Below are 24,787 nucleotides of genomic sequence, written 5' to 3'. Positions count from 1 at the left end.
ACAATGCACTGATCCAAATCTGATCTTTTAAAAAGCAGCAACATTCAGAAACCATGAGAGGACCTTTCAGTCTTGCAGAACAGTCTGCGGCTGACCTGCGGGTCATTGTTTGTCTACAGCAAAAACTTCCAGCATGGAATTGCTGGACTAGAATTTAACAGCAAATTTGATTCTATTTATTTAGGTAATAATATTTGGCACAATGGTTTCTCTCCCACGACAGGTGTGAAGTTAGCCTAGCACAGCTAGGAAGATTATATTACAACCAATTCCCAGCCCCTCCCAAAAACATCGTGCTGCCTGGGATAAAGAGAAGATGGTGCCCCTGCCCCAATTCCATGTATGGAACCAAGAGTTTCTGGCCGTTGAAACTTATCTCAACACCGGTGGCAGGAGAGGGTCTCAACTGCACCTGAGGGCAGCAGACTAGCTTACGGGGCACAGCCAGGGCAGGCCACGTGAGACACACACAGCACTGTATTCCCACACATTACCACTGCCCCAGCATCTGACCACCTGTCACAGCCATTTCACTCTGCCTAATGATAAGGCTAGCCCTGACAATTACTGTTGTTGTTAGTGATCACTGTTCTTCTCTTGTGTATATTTGAGCTATACATAAAAATGTCAAAAACTGGACCTCTTGCATTTCATGGCCTTTTAGCATCTCTCTCTCTCTCTCTCTCTCTCTCTATATATATATATATATATGCATGTATGTATATATAATATTTCTATTTGCATCTCTCCACCTCCATCTATGCAGAGAGAGAGAGAGAGAGAGAGAGAGACTGTATCTATAGTGGATAACACTTCATGTATCTGACAAAGTAAGCTGTATCCAGCCTTCCCAACCTGATGCCCTCGAGATGTGTTAGACTACAACTCCCATCAGCCCCAGTTAGCATGGTCAGGAATTCTGGGAGTTGTAGTTCAAAACAACAGGGAGGCACCAGGTTGGGGAAGGCTGCTGTAGTTCATGAAAGCACAGGCCACAATACATCTGTTGGTATTTAAGGCACCATTTCCACAAGTCTTCTAAAACGTCTGTAGTTTTGCTGAAACAAACAAACGTATCTTCTGCTATGGAATGTGAAAGTATGTCCTCCTCCTCCTTTTTCAAACCTTCACTGAATGCCAGCCTTTTAGCTCAACAACCTATTCCATCAGGGTCACACATAAACAGAATGCGCAGAAGGAGCTACGTAGTAGAGATCTGCAGCTTTTCAATAGCAAGATGATACTTTAAAGATGTAAACAATATTGACATTTAGCTCTCCTTGGACATGTCTGGAAAATTAACATCTCTTGTCTCAGCATCCCAAGCAAGAGAAACCACTGACTAGATGGCATGTGTCATATTGCTTGATGGAACGGAAACCTTTCCGCTGACCCATTGGCTCCGCACACTTTGTGCAGCAATGTAAGAAAAAGCCTCAGGTCATACCATGAGACACCACAATTTGCCTTTGGCTACTTTCATAGGCAATGAGCCACAAGCAACCTTCTGGCTAAGCATGGAGATGCCCTAAATCAAGTGCTCATGAGAAATGAAGCAGCAACATGGCAGCATTAAGATGGCTTCTCTAAAAAAAAAATGTCCATGTGAAGTGAACTCTGGAGCCTACATATTCAGTAAATGTCGGGGGGGGGGGCGTTGCTGTGTTATGGAATTAAAGTCATTGTATTTTGTATGTTTCTGATTTTGGTCTATTGATTGCAATAAAAATATACTTCTAAAGATATATTTATATATTTAAATTGTTGATCCAAATATCCTTAATTTTGCCGTACAGCATCAAAGGGGGAAACTGTAACTTTGGGTACTCCTGTTTTTCCAGACCACTTCAACGAGCATGTAGTGTACAGCTGGCAGATAAAGAATAAAACAGGGTGTGTGTAAAATGCTTTGTCTATTGCCATGGTCTTTGATTCATTATAAAGGGAATGATGTCCTATTTGTACCAGGGCATGTCAAGGGTAGGCATGGTTGGGCACCTTCCCAGCTCTCACACCCCAGCGGGGGCCCACTGACAAGAGCCCCCTTCCTGTTCACCATCGAAATCTGCGTGTTCTCTTGCCTCTCACTCTGGCCCAAACAACAATGGTGGTGAGAAGGAGCAGCAGCGATGCCACCGCCTGCTTGCTCCCTGGCTCTCAAGCAAGCAAGTGGTAGCAATGATGAGAAAAAGGAGGAGGAGCAGTAGCAGCTGGTGACGATGGTGGTGAGGAGGCAGACTCAGGTGGGGGGGGCGCTTAGGGTGGCCATGTGTCCTCTTTTACAGAGGACAGTCTTCTACTTGAAGGACCGCCAGAGGATTGTCCTCCATTTGCAAGACATCCTCTATTTGAAGGGCTCCCCAATCCAAACCCAGTTAAAGAAAAAGAGTCATTCGAAGGAAGAGCTGGGCCTTGAATTTGCCCATCAGCAGCACCTGGACAGCAGGCTGAGCAAAGCACACAGGTCACCTGGTCACAGTCTTCCATACCATGGGGCTCGGTACTGTATTTCTATTTTAATTATAATAATTATTTCCAGATTTGCATCTATACATATAAATTAGTGCACGCAAATTCTGTGCTCAATGGTGTCCTCTTTTGTCCTCTTTTTGGCAATGCATGTCCTCTCTGGGGGAATTCCCAAGTGGCCACCCTAGGATTGTATACCTTGCCCAAGGTATACCATGTATACCTTGTATACCTTGCCCAAGGGCCCTCAAAGACCTGGTGCTGGCACTGACTGGTACATATCTTATTATATTGCATTGCAGTTGTGACTGTGAAGCCTTGACCTGAACAGGGGACATGTCAGGGAGGAGAGAGACTGTAGGCAGCATCAGAGGGGGAGAGGGGGACGTCCCCCCTGACAAGTCACTTGCCCCTACACACACACACACACACCATTTTCTTTCTTTCACAAATCAAACATTTGGGACAAAGCTTACCCCTGCAAAAATGCACTTTGCCCCTTTTGTGTGTCTATATATATATATATATATATATATATATATATATATATTCTGATGCTGCTACTGAGACAGAGCAATTGGTGAGGGATGAAAAAGAGGTGACCCAGACAGAGCAAGTCCTCTGTCTCCCACCTTCCCAACCAAGATCATGTGATGTGGAATCTCCACAACAACACCCGTTCACGTGGAGACATTGTGCACACCTCTTCATTAAGAACCACCCAGCTCACATCTTTGATGTCCATGATGGAGGGAATGCCCAACCACTCCAATATGCAATGGCCAAAGTATGAACTGGGACAGAGATGGGCAAAAAAAGTGGAGGAGGGAGGAAGAAAGAAAGATGGGTGAGTGCACGCGCACGCACACACACACACACCTATTTTCCAGCCAAAACTTTGGCCACAGACCTCTAATTAGTTAGGCTCCTGCAAAATATGTGACACAAAAGCATACATGAAAAATAACAAAATGAAGGCATCAATTAGCCATTATTATTTTCTTACCATCCCACCTTGCCACTGAAACCTCCATTTATGATTTGAGCCATGCAAACCAGCAGGATTAACAGCAGCCTGATAAAAACAAGCCGCAGGTGATTAAAGAAAAGGAGATGATTAATGTGGTCTAGGCAGAAGACATAGAGAAGGATACAATTATCAGATGGTGTGGGGTAATAATGAAGGGGGAGGAACCCATTTGCAGTTTTGTGAATACCTGATAAAGGACTAAGCCTGTGAAATGAATGCATTTACTTAACACTGTCGCTTCAGATTCTGAAGATCCTGAGTAAAGTGATGTTCCTCACGCTAACAATTTCAACAGAATTCTCATGCTACTCTATACGTTAGATTTGTTTTTCTTTAATTAAAAAAAAAAACCTTTTAAAGAAAATTCTAAAGTTTTAGCTTTTGAAGAAGAGCATTTCATGGAAATATTTTTAAAACATATTTCTCCCATCATTACTTTTTAGTGAATTAATCATCCCTTATGACCTGGTTTGCACAATCACTGCAGCCCACTATGGCTTATTTAAGACACAGTGGTTTGCAGCACCCATAGGTGCCATGTTGCCAATTCAGGTCCCCCACTGTGGCTTCTTGTGTCATCATCTGAACCCAGAAAGGATGGCTTGTTGGGCTGGTTAATTTAAATAAATAAGTAACTCTTTTGTCTAAACATGCATAGCATTGCACCCTTAGATGCCTAATAGCAAAGCAGTCTAACCTCCACTGGACATTGGTGTATTTGTCTATAGTCTCCTGCCTGTCAAACAGAGTTCTGTTCCATCACAAGGCATTAAGCTGAGTGAGGCACTGATTAGGCAGAGTGAAACATCTCAGGCAGTTTATGTGGGGTGTAATGAAAAGGCAGAAATTGATACTTATTTAACTTTATTATTGTTGTACTTTTGCTGCCGGGCGGGGAAAGTTGCTTGTGGAGGTTTCTGCCTCAGGTGCCAAAATAACTTGGCTGGCCTTGGCTACTATGCAGCCTGACTTGGGGGTGGGGGGTGGGGGAGTACACCATTTAATTCCCTGCCTCTGATAGCAAAATGTCTTAGGCTGGCTATGTGGCAGAGTTCCATGCCCATACCCATCCCTCTATGGGAGAAGCAGCACACCCAGGTAGTCCATGGGCCTCAACAGAGATATGATTGATCACTAATCAGTGTCAGATAGTAGGCAAACAGTGCAATCCTATATATGTCTGCTCAGAAGTAAGTCCCACTGAGTTCCCTGGGGCTCACTCCCTGGTAAGTGGGCATCCTTAATGAGTGAAACATTGGTGTATCATATGTAGCATACAGACCACACCTCAGTGCCTCTGAACGATGTTATCCATAAGTGAAATCTAAAATATATATTTTTCCAATGTGTAATTTCAGTGGTGCTCCCAAAAATTATTTCAATACATTATCTATCTTTTCTGGTCAATTTGAACCTTCTTGGGCTCTATGTCGGCAAAAATGTGAAACCTATAGCCCCAAACGATTACGTATTTTCGGCTTCTTTGTTTAAAAAAACATAAAAATATGCTTTCTGTGAAAACTACTCATTACTGATGGCCATCATGGCTAATAATTCTACGAGGGTCGTAGTCTATTTTTTAAAAGGCTTTAAAATTTTATTTCATTCTGGCCCTTAGACTAAGAGTGCAATCCAAGTCATGTCTACTCAGAAGTAAGCTCCATTAACTTCAGTGGGGCTTACTTCCAGGTAAGTGTGTATAGGATTGCAGCCTAAAAAGCCTAAGCCACGGCTCCTTGAAAAGCACTGTGACAATGGGCACATTTTTTTATGTTTATACTGTTTTTTCTGTAGTTAACATACGGTAATTTATTTTTTGTTGTTGATGATGTTAAAAATGCAGCCATTATCTAATATATATATATATATATATATATATATATATATATATATAAATGAATGATTCTTTTTCTCCCTCAGTACAACAGTTTGGTGAGGGACCACTGAGAGCTGAAAAGCAAATACAGCTATCTGATTAATTGACTCTGACCTCATAAATATTATACTTTGGGGGGCTCTAATGGAAGTTCCTGAGGGTAAATTGCACAGTTCACCTCATTCATTTATATCTCTGGCTGACAGATGTACATTATGAAATGTCACTGAATAGGCTTGGCAATAAATGAGGTATAACATTAGCAACTTGATTCTGTTTTCCTGAAGGAACATTTTTTGTTAAATGACTCTAACATACTAAAAACATTATTCCCCACCATATACTCTTGCTTTCTTTTTCAATCAGTCTCAAGGAAACACACAGTAGCCTTCCCAAAGGAGCGGGGCGGGTGGGGGGGGAGAGAGAGAGACTTGGCAAATTAATAAAACAGGCTGTTCTTTTGTTGTATGCACTTCCATTGCAGAATCACCATATTGTTGGCGAGTATTAGTCAACGCTAGGCATTTGATAGTGTGGCCGTTGTGCTACTGGCCGCTATGCTTATTATCTCTACTACCATGCCGTAAAATGAAGTTAATTAAATCACGGTGAAAAAGCATTTCCCTACACCACAAACAAGAGAGAGAGAGGAGCTACAAATTGATGGCCATAGTCAACACACAGTATCTCCATGATCCTTTGCCTTTATTTGGGTAGAACATTTTATTGCCTTTTTAGAAAGATAACATTTTGCATTGAGGCTTGGAAAACAGCCGCAAATACCCATAATATGCACACTCTAATGAAATTATGCACTGCAGTGCATTTTAATAAACTGTGCTGCTATATGCTGTACAAAGTCCAACACCACCCTAATTTGTCACAAACAGACAAGATACGACTGCAGGCATAAAGTGTTTTCATTCTGGACAAATATCAAGGAATGAAGTTGGGCAGTTAGATGAAGACCTATCAGACTGGTCAGTGTGAAACCCTGTGCCGGGGCCATTTCTAAGGAGGGGCAAAGATGGCAGGCGCCAAGGGTGCCAAGAGACTCAAGGCACCAAATGACCCCCAGGGAAACAGCAGCAATAGCGGCCAGGAAAGACTTGGAATAAAGGAAAGCACTGCATTGGCCAGCCCAGAGTGTAGCTGGGTGCTATTTTAAATCACAATATTTTCCCTAGTGTGAATGTATGAAAGGCAGCATGCTGAGCGAATTAACTCAGTAATTTTGGCGGTTGTGGAGCCAATAAGGGCACTGGAGTGGTTAGAACCCTGCCCTCTCACTGCTCCAGGGCCCTTATTGGCTGTGTCCCCCTGCCCCCAAGCAACATCTGATTGGTTCAGCTCATTGTCACTCGCACATTAGGGGAATATTGTTATTTGAAATGACAGGGTTTCCAAGCCCTCCCATGGAGTAGTGAAGCAACAGAGACTTGCTTAGCAGTCCACAAGCTCTTTATTCAGTTATTAGCACCTCTTCACACCTAAAGCAACTACAAAGTCTGGGGGCTGCCCTCTGGGCCTAATTAATAAAATAGAGCTTTTGTTAAGAGAACTACTGAAACAGGGCAGTTGCCTTTCAACTACTGAATGGATCTTTCACTGTGCTTCACATGCTTTTTCTGGGCTCCTCCCTTCAGGGACGGTCCTTTCGTAGGGGTGTACGAAACCCTGCTTACCTGGCTCCGCCGGGTTCCGCTGGGGGGGAGGCGCTCTGTCCCTCCCCCTGGAATCCTGGCCGGCCGGCTCCACTCCACGGGGATTCCGTGGAGCCGCCGGTTGGCTCCGCCAGCAGCCGGACATCCGGCTGCTGGCTAGCAGGGACGCAAATGGCGGTGGCTGTAGCCGCCGCCGTTTGTGTCCCTGAATTCAGCCGTGATAGGCTACGTAAAGACTTACGTAGCCTATCACGTCTGGGTTTTTTTAAAAAAGGCGTACGCAAATGGCGGCGGCTACGGCCGCCGCCATTTGCGTTCCTTATTTTTGGCTGTCTTAGTCTACGTAAATATTTACGTAGACTAAGACGAAGACAAGAAAGGGGAACGCAAATAGCGTAGTGGATGCTATTTGCGTTCCCCTTTATTTTCACCGTCTTACTCTACATAAATATTTACGTAGACTACGACGGCAAAAATAAGGGGGAATGCAAATAGCGTCCGCTACGCTATTTGCGTTCCCCCTTATTTTCGCCATCTGAGTCTATGTAAATATTTACGTAGACTAAGACGGCCAAAAATAAGGAATGCAAATGGCGGCGGCCATAGCCGCCGCCATTTGCGTACGCGTTTGTTTTTTTTTTAACCCAGACGTGATAGGCTACGTAAGTCTTTATGTAGCCTATCACGGATGGGGGGGAACAGACTGCAAATGGCGGCGGCGGCAGCAGCCGATGGGAAGACCAGCCGCCACCGCCACCGCCGCTGAAGCCGCCGCTGGAGCCACTGCCGTCTGGAACATCCGCCCCAGGTAAGTCTCGTCCCGGGGGGGATCCATGGGGGGGGCGGGGGGCAGGCCATTCTGCCACGGAGTTTGGGGGGCCGAATGCCAGTGCATTCCGCCTCACCGAGATCCATGGCAAAATTCTCATTTCAACTTCTGATGGGCTGCCATCTGGTGGAATGCCTTCCACCTCTTCTCAGCTCTGCTTACTTAACTCAGTGGCGAGCTCTGGCATCTGCCAGTGCCGGTCCTACCTCCCGCTCTGACAGAGACCAGGTTCCCATGGGGTGGGGGGAAGATGGTCTCTGAGCCTGGCCCTCCTGGTTGATAAGCCCCTGGGAAGGTTCTTCATTGACTACTGGAGAGTCTTGGGAAATTTCCTCACCTGCTCCCTGTCCCGGCTAGGCTTCTTCTAGCTCCACTTCCGACTCTGAATCTGAGTCAGAAACCAAATCAGGGGGCCTGGGTCTAATCCTGACATAAAATGGCATTTGGCTGCAGCCCAGACTGCTCAGTTTTATCTCTTGCAGTTACTTCTGAAGAGTTTTGGAGAGAGGTGGCTGTAGAGAAGCTCATCTAAAGAGATAAATTTTGGATAATCAGATATTGCTCGGCATGCTTACTCCTGAGTAATTCAGTCCTCCTTACTTTCAAGTAGTGATCCATTTTTGTACTATGCTGCTTTTCACTGTTACTTCTGAGGAGTTACAGAAAGGGGTTCTGTGAAGATGCTCAGTAAAGGAGATGGATTTTGGATGTTTTTCTGTGTGGCACTGATGATATTATCAGTATCGTCAGTTTTCAGAGACTCTTTTTGCAATGGGTTGCTGCTGGGTTCCAAAGACCGCTTTTCTATGTTGTTGTTCTGATTATGATTATCATAATCATTTTGTGTGGCTGTGTGGATACCCTCCCCCACTGTTTTGCACTCATGATTGTAAAGTCACTAGATTCTCTGTACAATTGGAATTGTTTGTGGAACTGGAGAACGATTGTTCAAAGAAGTGTTGTGTGTTCTCCCATCCCATATAAACAAAAACTGAAAAAGTGAAAGTAGGAACTATGTTGTAGGTTGGGAATCAGAGGTGGATCTCGGGTCAGGACAGGTTGAAGACCACTGGTTTAAAGGATGCATATGCTATATCCCAAACAAATGTTTCAGGCACTTTACAGTACAGTGACATCGATAAATCATAGAATCATAGAATCATAGAATCATAGAATAGTAGGGTTGGAAGGGGCCTACAAGGCCATCGAGTCCAACCCCCTGCTCAATGCAGGAATCCAAGTCAGAGCATCCCTGACAAATGGCTGTCCAGCCTCGTCTTAAAGGCCTCCAGTGTGGGAGAGCCCACCACCTCCCCAGGTAATTGGTTCCATTGCCGTATTGCTCTGACACTCAGGAAGTTTTTCCTGATGTTCAGCCGGAATCTGGCTTCCTGTCACTTGAGCCCATTATTCCGTGTCCTGCACTCTGGGATGATCAAGAAGAGATCCTGGCCTTCTTCTCTGTGACAACCTTTCAAGTACTTGAAGAGCGCTATCATATCTCCCCTCAGTCTTCTCTTCTCAAGGCTAAACATGCCCAGTTCTTTCAGTCTCTCTTCATAGGGCTTTGTTTCCAGTCCCCTGATCATCTTTGTTGCCCTCCTTTGAACCCTCTCCAGCTTGTCTGCATCCTTCTTAAAGTGTGGTGCCCAGAACTGGACACAGTACTCCAGATGAGGCCTAACCAGTGCTGAGTAGAGGGGAACTAGTACTTCCCGGGATTTGGTAGCGATGATTCTATGAATGCAGCCCAAAATAGCATTTGCCTTTTTTGCAGCCACATCACATTGTTGGCTCATATTCAGCTTGTGATCGACGACAATTCCAAGATCCTTCTCGCTCGTAGTGTGGTTGAGCCACGTATCCCCCATCTTGTAACTGTGCATTTGGTTTCTTTTTCCTAGGTGCAGAACTTGGCATTTGTCCCTATTAAATGCCATTCTGTTATTTTCTGCCCAGCGCTCCAGTCTATCCAGATCACTTTGAATTTTGTTTCTGTCTTCCAAAGTATTAGCTATCCCGCCCAATTTTGTGTCATCTGCAAATTTGATCAGCATTCCCTGCACCTCCTCCTCCAAGTCATTAATAAAAATGTTGAAGAGCACTGGGCCCAGGACTGAGCCCTGCGGTACCCCACTCGTTACCTCTCCCCAGCTTGAGAAGGTCCCATTGATAAGCACTCTTTGAGTCCGATTCTGTAGCCAACTGTGGATCCACATGATCGTTGTTTCATCTAGCCCACTTCGAGCAAGTTTGCTCATCAGGATATCATGGGGCACTTTGTCGAAAGCTTTGCTGAAGTCGAGGTATATGATGTCTACAGCATTCCCACGGTCTACAAGGGAGGTGACTTGATCAAAAAATGAGATCAGATTTGTCTGGCAGGACTTGTTTTTGACAAATCCAAATGTTTCCATATTAAAGAAATTAAAAAACAGAAGATACCAGTATTCCAGGAAACTTGTGTTTTCTCCCCATGAACCCATTCCATGCTGTTCAGGAACTAGTACTGGTAGCAGGGGCGGGGGGAATTGTACCCTGCTAGGGTGCCAAAATACCTTGAGATAACCCGGCCTTGTTTATTTCTTCTCCCTGCCACCATGAATTTGCACAAAATTTAAAACACAAAAGAGAAGGCCTTCTCTACAGTGGCCCCACAACTCTGGAATAAGTTGCCATTGGGGGTCCACCAGGCCTTAGCACTGCAGGCTTTTAAGAAGGCCCTGAAAACATACTACTGTTTTAGTGGACTGGGTAGTGGCTGCAGGTATCTGTTGAAAGTTTTATTTTATGCTGGTGTTGGTTGTTTTTTTAGAATGTTTGCTGCTATTGACATTTTTTATTGTGTTTTCACTGTTTGCATTGTGTTTTTACCAGTTTTAATACTGCATTTATTTTCTATTATGTGTTTTATTGTTGTATGCCGCTTGGGGAGGGCTCCTGCCCAGAAAGGAGGCCAATTTTTTAAAATAAATTTAAATAAATTAAGATAAGAAGAACAACTGTAAACTGCCCCTACAAGGTGCACAATTAAGCACTTCATTATAATAAGAAATTCATCTTCAGCAGGGGTGTTGAACCTTAGGCCCTCAAGCCAAATCTGGCCCATCTGGGCTCCAATCCAGACCTCTGGAGTTGCCCAGATGCCCACCTCCTTTCCTCTGGCCCCACCGCTTTCCCCTTACTGCCAATTGCTTGGTGGATTCCTGGCTTTTGCATTTCCCCCCTCCCCATTCTAAAAGGAATGAAAAGCCATGGCTAAAGCTCAGTTCCTGGCAGGAAGAGCTTTACCTAAAATATGCTGGTATTTTTAGTATTTTGGCTTCACTGCCTTTGTCTTTGGCTGGTAAGAGTTCACACACAACACACTAACCCACACTCAGTGGTTGGGTGTGGGTTGTTGTTGAACCATAGGTTGTTTGTTGAACTGTAGGTTAGTGCGTTGTCTGAACCCAGGAGATTTTCCACAGGATGGCTTGTTAACCACCATGAACAACCCAGCAACAAACCATGGGTTCTCAAGGTGGCTTGTTCAAGAAAATATAAGTCACACTGTGTGGTTACCACCCTACAGAAAATGTCCTGTGTTCAGACAACACACTAAAACACGGTTCAACAATTCACACTCAACCAGTGTCGGTTAGCTTGTTGTGTGAATCCAGTCACTCTCTCAAATCTAGGACAACTTTCCCCAGCCTAGTGCCCTCCAGATATTTTCAATGTCAGTTTCCCACCATTCCTAGCCAACAGAACCAACAGGCGGGACGGTTGGGAGTTGTAGCCCAAAATGTCTGGATGGCACTAGATTAGGGGATGCCTAGAACGTTCCCAAGTTCTATCCTAATAATAAGCTTTGTAAGAAAGAGGACTGTAGCCCTATTCAGGCATTCTTTCAAAGTGTTCAATGAATATGAGAGGAAGGAGAGTGAAGACGAGCATGCTAGCTCACTGTCCTCCAGTTCAGGGTGAACATTTGCAGTGGGGAGCCCCTTCTATCTGTAGCAGCTCACCATGTGATGCTGAACCCTGGAAAATCAGGGTTCTGTGTCACTCAGAGAGCCTCCATGGATACAGAAGGCTCCATGCTGCAGGCATTTGCCCTGAACATGAGGAAAGTTATGAAGATGGGAATGGAGGCAGAACTAGCATGCTCATCTTGCTCTCCCCACCTCACATGTTCATTGAACAATTTAAAATGGGTGGGGAAGGTGTGGCCCTCCAGATGTTGTTGGACTGCATACCTTATCAGCCCTAACCAGCATAGTAGTTACAGTCCAACAACATCTGGAGAGCCACACCTTCCCTACCCCTTGCTTTAAAAACCCCCACCTGCATAGGGCTAGAGACAACGCCAAAATTAGTTCTATACATGTGTCAAGAATGAAGGCCTTCTCTCTGCCATGAAAATGGGCTGAGCTGTCATGTCCGAAGTGACCACCTGGAGTTAGCTGTTATCTAGCAGTTTTTCGGCTCTGCAGCTCAAGGCCAAGCTTAGTCCATGTTAATTGGGAAAGAGATAACAGCTGGGTTCAGTGGGAAGATCCTGCCCCTTCTGAGGTGAGGGTGGTGCACCCTGGGGCTGAGCTTTGATTGGCTATCTGAATTCTGCCTTGAGTTGCTAGGGCTGGGCCTTAAGTAGGGGGGCTGAGGAAGACAGGTGGGCTGTCTTCATTTTGCCCTGATGGTTCATGGATATGTTGATGGCTGGAGAATATCCTGGAAGGCCCATACTTTGGTATGTATAGGATAGACTAGCTAGTTATGTTATTTTGCTTGGGGGTATGTACAAAGGTTCCCAGCATTCCTAAGTATTTTGATATTTGTAATCTTGCTTGTAATTTCTTGTACAACTTATCACCTCTCCCCTTCACTGTCCCATTGTTTCTTCCCTTTAATAAACTTTTTCCAAACTTTTAGTTGGTGTGGTATGTTCTGCATAACTTTAGTGCTAATTTCAGTGCCTATTGGCCAGGGTGGAAAGCTACTGGGTTATTGCGGGGATTTGTGGCCAGGTTTGGCCTGTCCTACCTTGCAGGGTTGTTGGGTCTAGGCCCAACGATCCTTCACACATGTCTACTCAGATGCAAGTCCCATTGAATTCAATGGAGCTAACTCCCAGATAAGGGCACATAGGATTGTAGCAGCCTCAGAGTGTTAGGCAAGAACTCACTCCAGCTAAGAGCAGCCAGCTTCACATTTTACGGAGCATGGCTCTGGCAAAACCCTTCCAGAGTCTCACTCCTCCAAGTGGTTGTAAGGCCATGACAAATCTTCTCCCTCACACCAAACAAAATGGAGTAGTTATTCGTTACCTTTTCCTCTTCTGATCATACCCTTTCAATGCATGGATTACAGCAGGTGCTTTAAGGATTACAACAGTGGTGGGGAATGTGGGGGCCTCCAGATGTTGTTGGACTCATCAGCCCTAGCCAGCATGGCCAATAGTAAGGGTTGATGGGAACTGCCAACAACATCTGGAAGGTCACCTCTTCCCCATCCCTGTGATTACAATATCATTTCTACCACAAAATAGCCTGCAGTATAAGCTAAGCCAAACGATGATGAATATTTGTGCTACTGTGCTCCAAGCTACCAAGGTCCTGGGCCATCTCATCCATTCAGGCCTGAATTCCTCTCAGCTGCTGTCTCCCCCTAGGAAAACTGCTAGCTAGTCTGTACCAAATATATCCAGCCCCATCAGAACAGAAGTGGCACATTTTTCACCCTTCTTTTGAAAGACACCAATTTGATCAGTAACAATTAGAACAGCCTTCCCCAACCTGATGCCCTCAGATGTTTTGGACTTTAGCCATTATGGCCAATGGAATTCTGAGAGTTGTAGTTCAAAACATCTGGAGGAGACCAGGTTCGGGAAGACTGGATTAGAGTACTTGTGGCCACTGACAATGCTGTTTGGTGTCTAATGTATGGGCACAGGACCTTCAAGGAGAGTCTCCCTTCTGGAATGACACATGCATCAAATACAGTTTGGAATAAAGTTCTGAAGTATACTGTCTCTGTCCCCACATTCAGTCAGTAGTTTGCAATATAATCCTCTTGTTGTCCCACAGCATCAGACTCTCTTTGTGTCCTGATGATAAAAAGGGATTCCCTGGGGGGGTTGTTTGCTCTCAGCTGTGTCACTCAAGAAAAAAAGAAAACACAGACACAGTTTGCCACCTGGTGAATGTAAAGTCAGTCCCCTTATTAACTATCCCATTGTCAGTGGTATGCAGGAGGGGGGATGTGTGGGAGCACAGCTGTGAGACATTTTTCAGAGCAGGAGTCATGCTGTCATCTGCTGGATCACCAGGGTCCTTGACCGACCCTCCTTGCTCTGCAAGTGAATGTGGTGATCATGTTTGACTATTTACTTCCATATTTTCCCATTGTTTGTGACAGATTTGCCTACAGGGAGTCAGATAAAAGGAAAATATTCCAGCAGAGGTTGGCTAAGTCTTTCCTTTTCTTTGCTGGAGTACCTACTTCATGCTAGCAGCTTAAATAGTAAGGTCGTTTACTGTTCTAATGAAAGCTAGATGTTCCTAAAATTTCAGCTGGCTGAAGATCTTTTGTTAAAGCTCAATATATTATACAAGTTGGACCCATTCAATCATAAAGAAGCATCACGGAGTCCAAGAGTGTATGCCCAGGTAACTATGCATAGGATTGCAGTCATGCCAGGGTGGCCTGGTGGCCTGCTTTACAGAGGACAGTCTTCTCTTGGAAGATGTCCTTTATTTGGAGGGCTATCACTCCAAGTCTGGTTTCAAGCAGTGGAGGCCAGGGGCTCCATTTTTGGTGGGGATGTGAATCCATTCTGGGTTTGAGCCAGAACCAGCCAGAACTCTAAAGGAGCTATCCAAGGTACTGAGCCCTAGCCCCCAAATAGGTTCAGCACCTTAGATAGCCCCTTCAGAGTTCTGGCTGGTTCTAACTAAAACCCAGAATGGATGCACAGCCCCACCGAAAGCAGAGCCACCAGCCCCTACTGGCTTCAAGGTAAAGATCCATAGACAAGAGAGAAAGGGCCTAGATGTTACCCATCAGCAATTAGCGCCTTGGCAGCAGACTGAGCAGGGACAGGGGATCTGTTTAAGCTACAGTCATTATTTCTAAATGTGCACTGATATAAATTTGCATCATATAAATTAGCATGTGCAAAATGTATGCAAACCATCAGACTCCGATTTGGTGATGTGTAACTGGCCACCCTCGGTCATGCTCATCCTGATAAATTGCATATATTATCATGAGAGCCAATGCAGTGTAGTGATTAGCGTGCTGGACTGGGACTCAGGAGATCCGGGTTCTAGTCCCCACTCAGGCCATGAAGCTCACTGCGTGACTTTGGGTCAGTCACTGACTCAGCCTAACCTCCCTCACCGGGTTGTTGTGAGGGCAAAATGGAGAAGAGGGGGACTCTGTAAGCCACCTTGGGTTCCTCACATAAAACTGTAACAATGAATACATAGACAACACGTATGGCTGCTTTTGGGTGTGCAAGTGAATGAGAGTATACACACTTTATTGCACGTAAAGATGTACCACTACACCACTGCCCAATGTATGTCTTGAATGTGAAGAATATAGCAGCAGCCCTACTCTTTGGACCAAAGGCCTATCCAACTTTGCTTCCTGTTTCCAGTAAGAGTCAACCAGAAGCCTGTAGGGAACTTCCAAACAGGCATGAAGGCAGCCATATTTGGTTGTTTGGTTTAGATCAGCCTTCCCCAACCTGGTGCCCTCCAGTTGTGTTGGACTACAACTCCCATAATTCCCAGCCAGTATGGTCATTGGCCATGTTATTGATTCTTCTGTGGCACATAATACAAACCTATTTTAGGACCTGTGTACTGATGAACACATCTTTGCACTTTTAAAGTTCAGGATAAAGTACTATGTAGTGCTTTTAATATCAGATTCTTTCCTTTTTTTATTTAACTGGTTTTGTATTTAATTTTTTTAATGTAATGATTGCCTCTCTCACTGTAGCATAGCTTGGGATAAGGCTGCCCTCCTGTGGAATCCTGAACAGAAACTGGATATTAGTCATATAATGATTCATTCAGAAATAAGCCACAGAGGGGCAGCAGGGAGGAAAATCTATATTCCACTGTCATACATCACTACACCCCAGCTGTCTTACTAAGACTTTGGCTAGGGGAAATGCCTTCAGTGTCACAATGCTATTTGTTAAATGATGTCAGATTTAATCTTGTGCCCAACATAGAAAAATAATTAAATGGCTAAGTATAATACCAGTTCTAAGAGTATGCACCCTATTAAATGTGTCAGCAAGACCCTTTTAGGATGCCCCAGTGCACTGGTTAAACAGATAAAATAGGGTGCAAAAGTACTTGTGACAGTACAACATCACATGACATGGTGTTATGTCCAAGACCACTTTCTGCTAATTCTAGGATTGCCACTGAAATTTCACCTACACTGAAATTCGAAGCTACTATCTGAAGCAAAATACCTGAGGAGCCTCAAGGGAAGTGAAAGTGTTTTGAAAACACTCGTAAGTTACCCAAGGATTCTATACCTCCTTAAGTTGTCACTAGATTTTGTCTGATGCAAAATTCAAAGCAAATGCAGAGTTTCCTCCTCAGGCAAAACATCTGAGCAATGTCAAGGGATGCCAGACAAGTTTCTATAAACTAGTAAAATTTCTCACCTCAGGCAAAGCAGGGCATTTCCGCATCACTCGCTAATGCACTTTGTTTCTGGTGTTTGAAGTATGCATGGGACAAGCACTCATCATGCAGCAACAGAATTTCAAACTGTAGACTAGACATAGACCTGTACAGCTGGTCAAGTGAGGTGAGGGGTGGGGAGGCATCAGAAAAAATGGCATCAGTGTAGTTTTGAAACAGGCAGGGTTTGTTTTAATGGATGGATGGATGGATGAATCCATCTATTTCAGGTCAGTTGTATTCAGCCGATTCCATCCCATTTCTGCATCTGTCTGTCTGCATGTGTGTGTTTTTTATGAAAAAATATGACAATTTGAAAAGGTGCATTCATATTTGTAGGAAATTTGCCTACAAAACATACACATTTTTGGTATGCAATTTCTGAGCAGAGAACTGCATCACAAAATTCAGAGAAGTGCACAATCTGAAAGATAACTGTTACACACTTATCTTTCAGATCTATATATCAGTCTGAGAAGTGTGAATTTGACTGATTCACTTAAAAATGCAGTCCAGACAAATTTATTCCTCCAGGCCTAGATTAATTATCAAAGTCAGTTCAATGCATGGGTGGGGAACCTTAGGCCCATGCACCAAATCGGGCCCTCCTGGGGTCCCAATCCAGCCCTCTGCAGTTCTTCAGATGGCCACGCCCTCTTCCCCTGGAACACCCCTTTCCTCCAACCACTGATCATTGGGTGTTTTCCCAGCTTTTGTGCAGTTTTTCCCCATTCTAAAAGGTTGAAATGTCTCTCTAAAGGTTTGGTTACTGGCAGTAAGAGCCGTAAGCTATATTATTATTATTATTATTATTATTATTATTATTATTATTTTGCCCCTCCTACCCCTGGAATGCAGCCTCTGAGAGCATCTCTGAAATTGAATTTCACCCTCAGGCTGAAAAAGATTCCCCACACCTGGTTTAATGTTAGAATCACAGTGCTTTGTTTTGCTAATCACCACTTGCAGAAATATTTCAATTCGTTTGCCCTTTGGGCTAGTCCAGCCTTAACGCTGCACTCCGTTTTGTTTTATGTTTGTCCCTCCCACTATGTAAAGTTCTGCATTTAGGTAGCAAGAATCAGCTGCACAAATACAGGATGGGTGACCCCCTGGCTTAACAGCAGTATGCATTAAAAGATCTGAGGATTTTAGTAGACTACAAGCTAAATATGAATCAACAGTGCGATGCAGTGGCTAAACAGGTTAATTCAGTTCTAAGCTGCACCAACACAGGCATTGTTTCTAGATCTCTGTTTCTATTGTTCATTGTTTTCATTTCATATTTGTTTCTATTACAAGAAGTAATAGTACTACTCTGTCCTGTTTCAGACAGACCTTGTGTGGAGTGCCCTGTCAAGTTATGGGCACCACAGTTTAAAAAGGATACCAAAAGACTGGAACATTTGGAGGCCCATCTCACCTCCATTAATGGTCTTCCAGAAGCTGGTGAAAACCTTCCTGTTTAGGAAGCATTCAGTGTGTAATTTTAATTTGCCGGTTTAATCGGCCATGCTAGCAGGGGCTGGTGGGAGTTGTTGTATAGGGCACCAGGTTGGGGAAGGCTGCTTTAGACAATATGCAACCCCACCACATGGGCTCTTTGGCATTTACAGATCCTCCCTCCCAATACACTGCTCATATGATGGACATTTCAGTACTGAATTTTTTAAAAACCAAGTTTCAGTATTTTTGTTTGTGGGATTAATGCAATAGATCTTAAGAGATATATTTCACAGTTGACTAAAAATTTAGAAGGAGAGCATAAAAGGGCAAGATCATTGAAATGCTTCTGGCTAAGTATGTTAGCCTCTCATGTCAGTAGGACTTGTTTGTCAATATCTTTGTCTAGACAGTAACAACTGCGAGTATGTCTCACCCTCAGACAGAAGGGCCCATAGAAGCATCAGTCAAAAGCCTCTGATTATATGGCACATCATGTCATGTGCGCACAAAAATAACCGCCACGTACCTCTCCGCCTACCAGAGTTGATGTTTTGAATAGAATGTGGTGCTACGCTTCAAAAAGCAGAAGAATTCATCATGACCCTTCAGATGCTGTTAATCTTATGTACCTTTAGTGCAAGTAATTATCACTTCAATTTTAACTGCTTGGTTATTTGTAAGCAGAATAGTTATTATTGTTATCATTTTTAACAGTAATTTTAAAACTTGCCAGAGTCATTATACTATATACAATTTGTATTTATATCATTTTTGTTCCATCCAAAAATGCAATTCCGTTTCGCTCTGAACTGTCCACAGGACACTGGCTATGAGCAACAGACATTTCCCATTAAAAATATCCTTCTCAAAAATAATACAGAGTGTTGAAATTGTCTACCATGAGCAGCAGGGATCCAATTTGTCCTACATAGAAACTGAGGTTATCTTTGTACTTCCCACATCCCACCTCTGCAATACCCTTAAATTCTGGCCTGCTCCAAAAGTTTGTTAGAGTGCAATCTGATGCATGTTTAGACAGACAAAAGTTGTACAAGTTGTAAGACTTTTGTGCCCTTAAACTCTTTTTTACTTAGTAATGCCTGTTTGGCCGAATGTTTCCTGAATCCTGATCAGAGATAACTCCAGAAAAACAAGTTTGGGAGAACAAAGATCATTAATAAGGGATTTTGCTATACCCACTGAGTTGTGTCCAACATTAGTCCTACTTAGCATAGATCCATTGAAATGAATGGGACTTAATAGACTAAACATCGGATACAATCCATTGGATACAACCTACTAAGTCCAAATGTACTGTAACTGAAAGATGGGGAAGTAAATGAGGTAGTGGAAAATATTTGGGGAGAACATCCATTACTCTTTGCTACCCCTTGGATTCATCCCTGGCCCTGATCAATCAACCTATCTCCAGATAGTTCCATGGCAGTATGGGCAGGGTCTGTAACTCACTGGTAAAACACATGCTTTCAACACAGAAGCTCTCCATTTGAAAGGATCAGGTAGTAACAGGCTTATTTAAACTGCGACAAGCGACAGGGCCCATGGGAGCCATACCGAATATTCAAGCTGCAGGCGTAGCTTGTTGTGTCATCCAAACCTGGGGACCATGGGCTATGCAAGGGTTAAACAACCCTCACAGAGTCCATGGCCTGTTGTATGGTAATGCGCCACAACCCACTGTGGCTTAGATAAGCTACAGTGGGCTGTTTGAGCATGTGAACCAGCCCACTGGGTTCAGAAAGGGGGTCAAGACACATCTTTTTGACTTGTCTTTTTTAATTGTTGTTATGGTTTTTAAGGTTGTTTTCTTAATGTTTTACTATGTTTTTATTTGATTACAGTTTTTATTTTCTGAACTTTTTGTGAACTTCCTTGGTTGGCTTGAGAAAGGTTGTGTAGCAATGCAATCAATCAATCAATCAATCAATACTGGGCTAGATGGGAAATAGTCTGTCCTTGTTTGAGGCTAATTTCCAAAAGCCCAGTCCTGCAAATACTCACACAAGTCATCCCCATCAATTCATAGTCAGTGAGTCTTTTTCTACTAAGCTGTAGCCACACACACACAAAATATTACCTTATGATTCTCCAGAATTCCTTTGAGTTCATGTTAGGATAATTACAAATCTGAGAACAGAAGGTTCTATATCCTGCCATGAAAAAAACAGTTTATTTTGCGCTAAATGTAACTATCGGGTTGTGCATGTTCCATGTTTGTCTGTCTAGTATTCCTGATGACTTTCACGTGCTGCCAGTTGTTTCTTATATGAATGCTAGCAAGTTGAATAAACAAATTATATTAGATATAAATCTTCCTAGAACAACAATTTCTTGGGACAGGACAGGGGGGTATTATGTACTTATTGTTGCTACATTGTATTTATTAAAATAAAATGTCCTCTGACCCAGCACTTCTCTAGTATTCTGAGAACCCTTTTAGAAAATGTCTTTCTGCAGCCATCCCTCTTAATTAATGGGAAAGTACTTTGGCAGGGCTGCGGTGGCTTAGTGGTTAAGACACTGAACTGCAGACTGGAAGGTTGACAGGTCAGCAGTTCGAGACCCGAGTGCTGCATGACGGAGTGAGCTCCCGACATCAGTCCCAGCTTCTGCCAACCTAGCAGTTCGAAAGCAAGAAATTGCAAGTAGATAAATAGGTACCGCCTCAGCGGGAAAGGTAACAGCGTTCCGTGCACCTCGGTGTTCAGTCATGCCGGGCACATGACCACGGAAGCGTCTTCGGACAGCGCTGGCTCTTCGGCTTAGAAACGGGGATGAGCACCGCACCCTAGAGTCGGACACGACTGGTTGGGGACACCTTTACCTTTTTTACTTTGGCAGGAGCAAAGTACTGTTATGGAGATTCTAGTGTGCCGTGTTTCCTATGAAAAGATGCTGCTCTTCCTTGCCTTTTGTATTACTTGATGGGTAACTTGGTAGCTGGTGGCTACTAGCTACTGAAAGCACCCCACCTGCTTGGGTAAGGCAAAGGAAATATTTGGAGATTTAACTATATCCTTTGAAGAAGAATGGAGTTTGGGTTTGGGCAATACACAGCTGGGTCAGGGGAGCTGCAGATGCATACTGCTGCTTATGGGAATTAATGCTACTTTAAAGCAGGGATGCAGAACCTCTTTCAGCCCGTGGGCCAAATTGCACTTCCGAAAAGCTCTTGGAGGGCCACATTCCAGTGGTGGGTGGAGCCAAAATCAAAAGGGACAGAGCCAAAAATACCAGCACATTTTAATTTAAAGTAGAGCTGTGTGCAAATGAATGAGCTCCCTAGTGAGGTTCGCCTGGCGCCTACATTGTATTCCTTTCGGCGCCAGGTGAAGATCTTTTTATTTTCCCAGGCATTTTAGCATTTTAGCCTTCTAAATTTTTATCTTTGCTGTTTTAAATCTGTATTTTAAACTTCTGCACTGCTGCTAAGTTTTATTGTGGTTGTATTGTTATATTGTAGTTTTAATGTTCTGTATATTTTAAATTGTTTATTGTGTGTTGTTTGGATTTAATTTTTGTGAACTGCCCAGAGAGCTTCGGCTATTGGGTGGTATAGAAATAAATAAATAAATAAATAGAATTCTCAACAGCTTCTCCCAGGCAGGGCTCCCCATTGGCAAGGCTTGTAGCACAGCTTCTTTCCTAAGGGTTTTGGGGGTCTTTGTGCTGCAACAGTATCAGCTGTCTTGGCAGGCTGGCCCCCAGTTTGCATCTACCACAATGCAGGTGGGGGCAGTGTTGTGTCCAGCTCCAGGGATGTGGTGGAGCTAGTGCTCTCCCAAAATCTGTCTTCCAGTTTCCTGATTTTTTTCTCCCCCCATGAAAGACGCTTCCATTGTTATGCCTCATTCAGGATGTTTTAAAATTTATTTTTGTGGTGTTTTTGAGCGTACCAAATCACAACCAGCCTCCCAGGCTGCCTGCATGTCCTGATCTGAAAAAGCCCTATGGGAAGAACTACCTCATGGTGCCTTAAACTGGGCTTTAATTGAAGTGTAGGAAGCTGAGGAGGCCACAGGCAGCCAGAGAGATGACTGTACAATGAAAAACAGGACATTTGCACTCACACCTCAGCTACCTCCTAAGTAAGATAAGCCATGGGCTGGATCTACACTTACAGCCTTTTTTCGCTTCCAATGAGGTTTCACCGCCTGCCTTTCACACTACGCAGTGGCCACCTCGAATTGGAACCGGAATTTCCCACTTCCATGCTCCCGCTTTCAATACCCTAATATCCCGGTATTTCCCCTTAATGTGCTCTGATTTTCCGCCTTCACTACTGTATCCGGTCGTAGTCCCCTCCCCCGCCTGTCCATATGCGGCGGTGTTTGTATTTCCCTCCTGTCCAATCACAGCTCTCAATGGCCCCATGTCTTCTTCCAGCTACCAAACACATAGCTTTCTCAGCAGCCCCCATTTCCTCAGCAACAAGCAAAGGGCTTGATGTGCGCACGCTTGTCTGATCTTGGAAGCTAAGCAGGGTCGGTCCCGGTCAGTGCTTGGATGGGAGACCGCCTGCGAATCAGCTTCCTGCACTGAGCAGGGGGTTGTTCTATCCCTTCAAATGAGATTAAGTTTTACCCCCTTCTATCCCCCACTCTGGATGTGTGTGTGTGTGTGTGTTTAATTAAGGCATTATCCTCACAGAATCAGGGCTTCTCTGCGATTTTTTTTTCTAATTGAGGCATGATCTTCGAAGCTTCGAAGTTGTGAAGCTTCACAACTTCGAATTTTCGAAGATCATGCCTGAATTAGAAAAAAAAAATCACGGAGAAGCCCCGATTCTGCGAGGATAACGCCTTAATTTTTTTTAAAAAAACATCCAGAGCGGGGGACAGGAGGGGGTAAAACTTAGTCTGATTTGAAGGGATAGAACAACCCCCTGCTCAATGCAGGAAGCCTGATTCCCAGGCGGTTGCCCATCCAACTACTGACCGGGGCTGACCCCGCTTAGCATCTGAGATCAGACAAGCACGCGCAGGAAAACAGCAGGAAAACAGCACAGCGCTCGAGTGTGAACCGAGCTTGCGCATTCAATGAAGCACTGCAACGGGGAAAATGGGTGAGTGTGAATAATCACATTTTAATGCGAGAGTGTTTAACCCAACGGGACACCGAATTCATTGTGATGGCGGGCGCAATGTAGATCGGCCCCAAGAAACCCAAACCCAACCCATGAGAATTTATCTGAAATTTCTTCACCACTGAATTTCTTTTCGAAAGCAATTTATCTTCTATCAAACTGAATGAGAATGTTCAAAAAATGTGGGAGAAATTTTCAGCACAGCACTAGTTTAAAGCTCTTACTGCCGGTAACTCAGCATTAGGAGAGGCATTTCAACTTTTTAGAATAGAAGAAAACACTACAAAAGATGGGAAACCACAGCGGTTGGGAAAAAGGTCAGGCCAGGGGAAGAGGGCACAGCCATCTAGGGAAACACAGAGCGCTAGATTTGGCCCCCTGGCCTGGGGTTCTTCACCCCTGCTTTAAAGACTAACACTGCCTGTCTGGATGCTTGCCTGTTCTTCTATGATTGTAAACAAGCAGCTATTACACACACACACACACATACACCCTAAGGCTGCAATTCGAGAAGTAAAGCCATTGAACTCAACAGGGCTTACTTCTGAGTAGACATGCATAGGATTGTGCTGTAAGTCTACACACTCTCCTCTTCACAGGGACTCTGACCCCTATAACTTTATGCCACTTGGAGAAATGTACATTTGCAAAACATTATCCATGTGCAATATCTTTCTCTGTGATTTGGAAATGCTGGATTAAAAAGGCTAATCATTGCTTATTGAGGCCAGCAGGCTGCAGAAGAACAAGAAAGCTGATGATATAACCCTGACCCTAAACTAGAGTGAAACAAAAAATATAAAAATTTGGATGAGGGCAGACTGAGGACTGGTTAAAAGAGATGCAACCTGAGAATTCACAGTTGTATCCATCTGTTGTGGACTGGCCCATGCCTTACTAGTGGGTAATTTCATGTTTCTGAACTGGGAAGCCAGCCACATAAGTCCCTCTACACGGGATGGGGTGGGGAGGACAGAGAATGAAAAACTTCACAACCTTGGTGTTTCTACCCCCACCACCCGGGATGGTCACAATATCCCAGGGAAGAATTGACAAAGGAAAGTAATCTTGTTCAAGAATTGTGAGAGACACAAGGGTGTGGCAATGTGAATGGAAGGCTACAAGAGAACTCACATTAATGGCTTACATTAGGGGTGCAGAACCTCAGGCCTACAGGCCGAATCTGGCCTTCCGGAGTTCCCCAGAAAACCATACCCCCTTCCCCTGGTCCCACGACCACTGATCATTTGGTGGTGTCCCAGCTTTTGCACAGTTTTTCTCCCATTCTAAAAGACTGACATGCTTCTCTTACTGGCAGTAAGAGCTTTAAAATATGCTGGTAGGTTTGGTTATTTTGCCCCCACCCAATTTTGCCTTCTGCCCCATCCACCACTGGAATGCAGCCCCCAAGAGCTTCTCCAAAATAGAATCCAGCCCTCTGGCTGAAAGAAGTTCAACACCTTTGATTTACAGACATAGCCTGATGTCTATATGTTTGCTTTGTGTTTGGTAAATCCAGCATGAAATCCACCCAGTCTCTGTCCTGCATTGTTCCAGGCTGGTGTCATTTTTGGCCATTTGAGTTCCTGCCATTGCAAGCCCCAGTATTTTTCTATTTTGCACTCCCCCATGTTGGTGTTCTCTCCCAATTCCACTTTTGATCCACA

The sequence above is a fragment of the Heloderma suspectum genome, chromosome 4 (genome assembly GCF_057233095.1).
Source record: "Heloderma suspectum isolate Gila_16-S chromosome 4, 16-S_ref, whole genome shotgun sequence".
NCBI lineage: Eukaryota > Metazoa > Chordata > Lepidosauria > Squamata > Helodermatidae > Heloderma > Heloderma suspectum.
This window is presented reverse-complemented; position numbering follows the sequence as displayed.